Source organism: Delphinapterus leucas, chromosome 14, assembly GCF_059928025.1.
Source record: "Delphinapterus leucas isolate spDelLeu-1000000601 "Yukka" chromosome 14, BTC_Dleu_Yukka2, whole genome shotgun sequence".
In the NCBI taxonomy this organism is placed as follows: domain Eukaryota; kingdom Metazoa; phylum Chordata; class Mammalia; order Artiodactyla; family Monodontidae; genus Delphinapterus; species Delphinapterus leucas.
Genome location: NC_143142.1, coordinates 49,602,830 through 49,611,295, shown reverse-complemented (window position 1 = coordinate 49,611,295; position 8,466 = coordinate 49,602,830). Strand labels below are relative to the sequence as shown.

The 8,466-nt window shown below is 39.9% G+C and overlaps 1 pseudogene; it reads left to right on the top strand.

Annotated features, from left to right (window-relative positions):
• The first annotated feature begins 440 nt into the window (after positions 1-440).
• On the top strand, positions 441-6,609 carry LOC149747623 (transcription factor IIIA pseudogene; annotated as a pseudogene).
• The last annotated feature ends 1,857 nt before the right edge of the window (positions 6,610-8,466 follow it).

The following is an 8,466-nucleotide window of genomic DNA, read 5'->3' as shown; positions in this document are numbered from 1 at the left end:
AAAAAAGAATGAAAAGAATTGAGGACAATCTCAGAGACCTCTGGGACAACATTAAACGTACCAACATTTGAAGTATAGGGGTCCCAGAAGAAGAAGAAAAAAAGAAAGGGACTGAGAAAATATTTGAAGAGATCATTGTTGAAAACTTCCCTAATATGGGTAAGGAAATGTCAATCAAGTCCGGGAAGCACAGAGAGTCCCATACCGGATAAATCCAAGGAGAAACACGCCAAGACACATATTAATCAAACTATCAAAAATTAAATACAGGGCTTCCCTGGTGGCACAGCGGTTGAGAGTCCGCCTGCTGATGCAGGGGACATGGGTTTGTGCCCTGGTCTGGGAAGATCCCACATGCCGTGGAGTGGCTGGGCCTGTGAGCCATGGCCGCTGGGCCTGCCCATCCAGAGCCTGTGCTCTGCAACGGGAGAGGCCACAACAGTGAGAGGCCCGCGTACCGCAAAAAAAAAAAAAAAAAATTAAATACAAAGAAAAAATGTTAAAAGCGGCAAGCGAAAAGCAACAATTAACATACAAGGGAATTCCCATAAAGTTAACAGCTGATCTTTCAGCAAAAACTCTGCAAGCCAGAAGGGAGCGGCAGGACATATTTAAAGTGATGAAAGGGAAAAAGCTACAACCAAGATTACTCTACCTGTCAAGGATCTCATTCAGATTTGACAGAGAAATCAAAAGCTTTACAGACAAGCAAAAGCTAAGAGAATTCAACACCACCAAACCAGCTCTACAACAAATGCTAAAGGAACTTCTCCAGGCAGGAAACACAAGAGAAGGAAAAGATTACAATAACAAACCCAAAACAATTAAGAAATGGTAATAGGAACATACATATCAATAACTACCTTAAATGTAAATGGATTAAATGCTCCAACCAAAAGACAAAGACTGGCTGAATGGATACCAAACAAGACCCATACATATGCTGTCTACAAGAGACCCACTTCAGACCTAGGGACACATACAGACTGAAAGTGAGGGGATGGAAAAATATATTCCATGCAAATGGAAATCAAAAGAAAGCTGGAGTGGGCACTCCAGCCCCACCCCACTCCACCAGGGCTGCACTCCCGGAAGTGCAGTGGGGTCATGCATAGGATCTCCTGGAGCAGATGGTCAGCATCGGTTCACAGCATGTGGCTCAGCATGTGGCCGAGTGTCTGGCACCAGGCACCCTGGAGCCAGACTGACTCGGTTGCTGAGGCAGTGTCATCCCTGACCATTGCCGACGTGGTCCTCGTGGCCAGCGAGAGCCTAGCCCCAGAGCTCCCGGAGCCCCCTCAGAGGTTCATCTGCTCCTTCCCCAACTGCAGCGCCAATTACAACAAGGCCAGGAAACTAGACGCGCACCTGTGCAAGCACACGGGGGAGGGACTGTTTGTTTGTGACCATGAAGGGTGTGCCAAGACCTTCGTCAGGGACTACGACCTCAGCCGCCACACCCTGTTCACACTGGAGAAAAGCCCTTTGTACAGCTAGCGGCTGTGATCAAAAATTCAACACAAAATCAAACTTGAAGAAACATTTTGAAAGCAAACATGAAAACCAGCAAAAACAATATGTATGCAGTTTACGGTTGTAAGAAGACCTTTAAGAAGCATCAGCAGCTGAAAATCCATCATTGCCAGCACACCAATGAACCGCTGTTCAGTTGTACCCACAAAGGATGTGGAAAAAACTTTGCTTCCCCTAGCAGTCTGAAGTGACATGGGAAGGTCCACGAGGGCTATATATGTCAAAAAGGCTGTTCTTTTGTGGCAAAAACATGGACAGAGCTTCTGGAACATGTGAGAGAAACCCATAAAGAGAACATAACATAACGTGTGCCAGAAAATATTTAAACGCAAGGATTTCCTGAAGCAGCACATGAGAATTCATGCCCCAGAGAGGGATGTGTGTCGGTGCCCCACGGAAGGCTGTGGCTGCACCTAAACCACCGTGTTCAACCTCCAGAGCCACATCCTCTCATTCCACAAGGAGTAGCACCCGTTCGTGTGTGAGCACACTGGTTGTGGCAAGACATCTGCCAGGAAGCAGAGCCTCAGCAATCAAGCTGTTGTGCATGACCCTGAAAAGAAGAAAATGAAGCTCAAAGTGAGACCATCTCGTGAAAAATGGAGTCTGGCCTCTCGGCTCAGTGGGTACACCCCTCCTAAAAGGAAACAGGTCCGGGTATGTCTCTGTCCAGAAATGGGGAGTCGCTGAACTGCACTGAGAGCAAGGTGCCCTATGCTGTGGTGACGCTGGCCTCAGCTACACACTAGACTGTTTTGTTTGAAGGACTGCAGACCAGCCAGCTCAGTTATTTTCTCTCAGAAGCACGTTTTTATTAACATCACTGGTGCAGAGCATTGGGGAAAAAAAAAAAGTAGAGTAGCAATTCTCATATCAGACAAAATAGACTTCAAAATAAAGACTATTACAAGAGACAAAAAAGGAAACTACGTAATGATCAAGGGATAAATCCAAGAAGAAGATATAACAATTGTAAATATTTATGCACCCAACATAGGAACACCTAAATACATAAGGCAAATGCTAACAGCCATAAAAAGGGAAATCAACAGTAACACAATTGTAGTAGGGGACTTTAACACCCCACTTTCACCAATGGACAGATCATCCAAACAGAAAATTAATAAGGAAACACAAGCTTTAAATGATATATTAAACAAGATGGACTTAATTGATATTTATAGGACATTTCATCCAAAAACAACAGAACACACTTTCTTCTCAAGTGCTCATGGAACATTCTCCAGGATAGATCACATCTTGGGTCAAAAACCAAGTCTTGGTTAATTTAAGAAAATTGAAATCATATCAAGTATCTTTTCTGATCACAATGCTATGAGATTAGAAATCAGTTACACAGAAAAAAAACATAAAAACACAAATACATGGAGGCTAAACAATATGCTACTAAACAACCAAGAGATCACTGAAGAAGTCAAAGAGGAAATCAAAAAATACCTAGAAACAAATGACAATGAAAACATGATGACCCAAAACCTATGGGATGCAGCAAAAGCAGTTCTAAGAGGGAAGTTTATAGCAATACAATCCTACCTCAAGAAACAAGAAACATCTCAAATAAACAAGCTAAACTTATGCCTAAAGCAATTAGAGAAAGAAGAACAAAAAAACCCCCAAAGTTAGCAGAAGGAAAGAAATCATAAAGATCAGATCAGAAATAAATGAAAAAGAAATGAAGGAAACAATAGCTAAGATCAATAAAACTAAAAGCTGGTTCTTTGAGAAGATAAACAAAATTGATAAACCATTAGCTAGACTCATTAAGAAAAAAGGGAGAAGACTCAGATCAATAGAATTAGAAATGAAAAAGGAGAAGTAACAACTGACACTGCAGAAATACAAAGGATCATGAGAGATTACTACAAGCAACTGTATGCCAATAAAATGGACAACCTGGAAGAAATGGACAAATTTTTAGAAAAGCACAACCTTCTGAGACTGAACCAGGAAGAAATAGAAAATATGAACAGACCAATCACAAGCACTGAAATTGAAACTGTGATTTAAAATCTTCCAACAAACAAAAGCCCAGGACCAGATGGCTTCACAGGCGAATTCTATCAAATATTTAGAGAAGAGAAAACACCTATTCTTCTCAAGCTCTTCCAAAGTATAGCAGAGGGAGGGACACTCCCAAACTCATTCTACAAGGCCACCACCATCCTGATACCAAAACCAGACAAAGATGCCACAAAAAAAGAAAACTACAGGCCAATATCTCTGATGAAAATAGATGCAAAAATCCTCAACAAAATACTAGCAAACAGAACCCAAAGCACATTAAAAGGATCATACAGCATGATCAAGTGGGGTTTATCCCAGGAATGCAAGGATTCTTCAATATACACAAATCAATCAATGTGATAAAGCATATTAACAAATTGCAGGAGAAAAACCATATGATCATCTCGATAGATGCAGAAATAGCTTTTGACAAAATTCAACAATGATTTATGATAAAAAGCCTCCAGAAAGTAGGCATAGAGGGAACTTACCTCAACATAAAAAAGGCCATATATGACAAATCCACAGCCAACATCATTCTCAATGGTGAAAAAGAGAAACCATTTCCACTAAGATCAGGAATAAGACAAGGTTGCTCACTCTCACCACTATTATTCAACGTAGTTTTGGAAGTTTTTGCTACAGCAGTCAGAGAAGAAAAAGAAATAAAAGGAATCCAAATCGGAAAAGAAGTAAAACTGTCACTGTTTGCAGATGACATGATACTACAGATAGAGAATCCTAAAGATGCTACCAGAAAACTACTAGAGCTAATCAATGAATTTGGTAAAATAGCAGGATACAAAATTAATGCACAGAAATCTCTTGCATTCCTATACACTAATAACAAAAGATCAGAAAGAGAAATTAAGGAAACAATCCCATTCACCATTGCAACAAAAAGAATAAAATACCTAGGGATAAACCTACCTAAGGAGACAAAAGACCTGTATGCAGAAAACTATAAGACACTGATGAAAGAAATTAAAGATGATACCAACAGATGGAGATATATACCATGTTCTTGGATTGGAAGAATCAATATTGTGAAAATGACTATACTACCCAAAGCAATCTACATATTCAGTATAATCCGTATCAAACTACCAATGGCATTTTTAACAGAACTAGAACAAAATATTTCACAATTTGTATGGAAACACAAAAGACCCCACATAGTGAAAGCAGTCTTGAGAAAGAAAAATGAGCTGAAGGAATCAGGCTCCCTTACTTCAGACTATACTACAAAGCTACAGGAATCAAGACAGTATGGTACTGGCACAAAAACAGAAATATAGATAGATCAATGGAACAGGATAGAAAGCCCAGAGATAAACCCATGCACATATGGTCACCTTATCTTTGATAAAGGAGGCAAGAATATACAATGGAGAAAAGACAGCCTCTTCAATAAGTGGTGCTGGGGAAACTGGACAGCTACATGTAAAAGAATAAAATTAGAACACTCCCTAACACCATACATAAAAATAAGCTCAAAATGGATTCAAGACCTAAATGTAAGGCCAGACACTATAAAACTCTTACAGTAAAATATAGGCAGAGTACTCTATGACATAAATCACAGTAAGGTCCTTTTTGACCCACCTCTTAGGGAAATGGAAATAAAAACAAAAATAAACAAATGATACCTAATGAAACTTTAAAGATTTGCACAGCAAAGGAAACCATAAACAAGGTGAAAATACAACCCTCAGAATGGGAGAAAATATTTGCAAACGAAGCAACTGACAAAGGACTAATCTCCAAAATATACCAGCAGCTCATGCAGCTCAATATCAAAAAGACAAGCAACCCAATCCAAAAATGGGCAAAAGACCTAAATAGACGTTTCTCCAAAGAAGATATACAGATTGCCAACAAACACATGAAAGGATGCTCAACATCACTAATCATCAGAGAAATGCAAATCAAAACTACAATGAGGTATCACCTCACCCCAGTCAGAATGGCCATTATCCAAAAATCTACAGACAATAAATGCTGTAGAGGGTGTGGAGAAAAGGGAACCCTCTTGCAGTGTTGGTGAGAATGTAAATTGATACAGCCACTATGGAGAACAGTATGGAGATTCCTCAAAAAACTAAAAATAGAACTACCAGATGACACAGCAGCCACACTACGGGGCATATACCCTGAGAAAACCATAATTAAAGAAGAGTCATGTACCAAATTGTTCACTGCAGCTCTATTTACAATAGCCAGGACATGGAAGCAACCTAAGTGTCCATCAACAGATGAATGGATAAAGAAGATGTGGCACATATATACAATGGAATATTACTCAGCCATAATAAGAAACAAAATTGAGTTATCTGTAGTGAGGTGGATGGACCTAGAGTCTGTCATACAGAGTGAAGTAAGTCAGAAAGAGAAAAACAAATACCATATGCTAACACAAAATATGGAATCTAAAAAAAAAAAAAAAAGGTTCTGAAGAACCTAGGGGCAGGAGAGGAGTAAAGACACAGACATAGTGAATGGACTTGAGGACACGGGGAGAGGGAAGGGTAAGCTGGGATGAAGTGAGAGAGTGGCATGGACATATATACACTACCAATGTAAAATAGATAGCTAGTGGGAAGTAGCCACATAGCACAGGGAGAAGAGCTTGGTGCTTTTTGTCCCCCTAGAGGGGTGGGATAGGGAGGGTGGGAGGGAGACTCAAGAGGGAGGAGATATGGGGTTAGGTATATGTATAGCTGATTCACTTTGTTATGCAGCAGAAACTAACACACCATTGTAAATTATACTCCAATTATACTCCAATAAAGATGTTAAAAAAATAAAATAAAATAAAATTCTTATTTATTTATTTATTTTTGCGGTACGCGGGCCTCTCACTGCTGTGGCCTCTCCTGTTGCAGAGCACAGGCTCCGGATGCGCAGGCTCAGTGGCTATGGCTCACGGGCCCAGCCGCTCCGCGGCATGTGGGATCTTCCCGGACCGGGGCACGAACCGGTGTCCCCTGCATCGGCAGGCGGACTCTCAACCACTGCGCCACCAGGCAAGCCCTACAATTCTTTTTTAAATTGCACTTATTTTTAAAAGATCCATTTTACTTTATTTTTTTAAGATTTTTAAAATCTGGACCATTTTTTTAAGTCTTTAATGAATTTGTTACAATATTGCTTCTGTTCTATATTTTGATTTTGTGGCCATGAGGCATGTGGGATCTTAGCTCCCCAACCAGGGATCGAACCTGCACCCCTTGCAGTTGAAGGCAAAGTCCTAACCACTGGACCACCAGGGAAGTCCCAAAAGATCCATTTTAGATCATTACATTTGAAAAAGTTAAAAATACTTAAATTTAGAATGAAAAAATCAAAATCATTAAAAAGCACAAATTATATAGAATAGCAGTCTTCACAGAGAAGGCAGGTGGGAACAGGGATTGAAATGTAGTAAGAGAAGGTTTTTGACAATAAGGGGTAGGAGAAGAGAAAATAAATGAATTAAGATAGTTTGAGAATTGCCAATTTTAGGCAAAATTTAGGTGAATTATAATAACAATCAAAAAGTTAAGGTGGACTGAACACTTATCATGTTATATGTGTAATGTTTTCCATTTAATTCTCAAAATGATCCCTCAAAATGGATGCTATGGTTTTCCCTGTTTTCAGATGAGGAAACTGAGGCACAGATTTGTTTCTTAAGATCATAGAGCTTTTAAGCTTTTGATTCTGTGTCAGCCTGAAGAAGTTGGGGTTCATGTTCTTGAAGACTGCTCTGCTGTTCGGTCTGCTGCTCTTCTACCTCTGTGTTTGCCTGCCAATGTTCCATTCTGCAGGGCCATGTTCCATGGAGACAGCTGGTCAGATACTTTTCCATAATGATGTTCACTCACTGACTCCACTTCCTCACCTCCATTTGCCTGATCAACCCTGCAATCTCACCACTTTTTATAAAATAACTTTGTATTTTGAAATACTTTGACTCACCCTGGTGGTGCAGTGATTAAGAATCTGCCTGCCAATGCAAGGGACATGGGTTCGAGCCCTGGTCCGGGAAGGTCCCACATGCCATAGAGCAACTAAGCCCGTGCGCCACAACTACTGAGCCTGTGCTCTAAAGCCTGCGAGCCACAACTACTGAGCCCACGTGCCACAGCTACTGAGCCCATGTGCCACAACTACTGAAGCCCATGCACCTAGAGCCCATGCTCTTCAGCAAGAGAAGCCCTTACTCACCACAACTAGAGAAAGCCCACGCACAGCCATGAAGACTGAACGCAGCCAAAATAAATGAATAAATAAATAAATAAATAAATAAATGAAATAGTTTGCCTCACAAGAAGTAACAAAAATAGCCAGTATTATAAGTATTTTTTAAATTTTAGCCATTCTAATAGGTGTGTAGAGGTATCCCCCTGTAGCTTTAATTTGCATTTCCCTAATGGCTAAAGATACTGAGGATTTTTTCATGTCCTTACTTGCCATTTATATATGCCTGGCAAAATATCCCTTCATCTTTCGGCTATTTTCTAACTGGATTGTTTGTTTACTGCTGAGTTTAGAGAGTTCTTTACACATTCTGAATACAAGTCCACTGTGAGGTACATGATTTGTGGCTTATCTTTTCATCAGAGCAAAAGTTTTAATTTTGATGAAGTCCAATTTATGGATTTTATTCTCTTAGGGATGATGTCTTTGGTGTCATGCCTAAGAACTCTCCTCCTAATTCCACATCATGAAGTTTTCCTCTTACATTTTTATCAAAGAGTTCTAGGTTTTGCATTTCATATTTAGATCCATGAGTTATTTTAAGTTTTTATAAGGTGTGAAGTTTAGGCCAAGGTCCTTTTTACTCTTTTGCCTGTGATTGTCTGATTTTTTCCAACACCATTTGTGGACAAGACTATCTTTCCTCCCCACCAATTTTAGAAAACT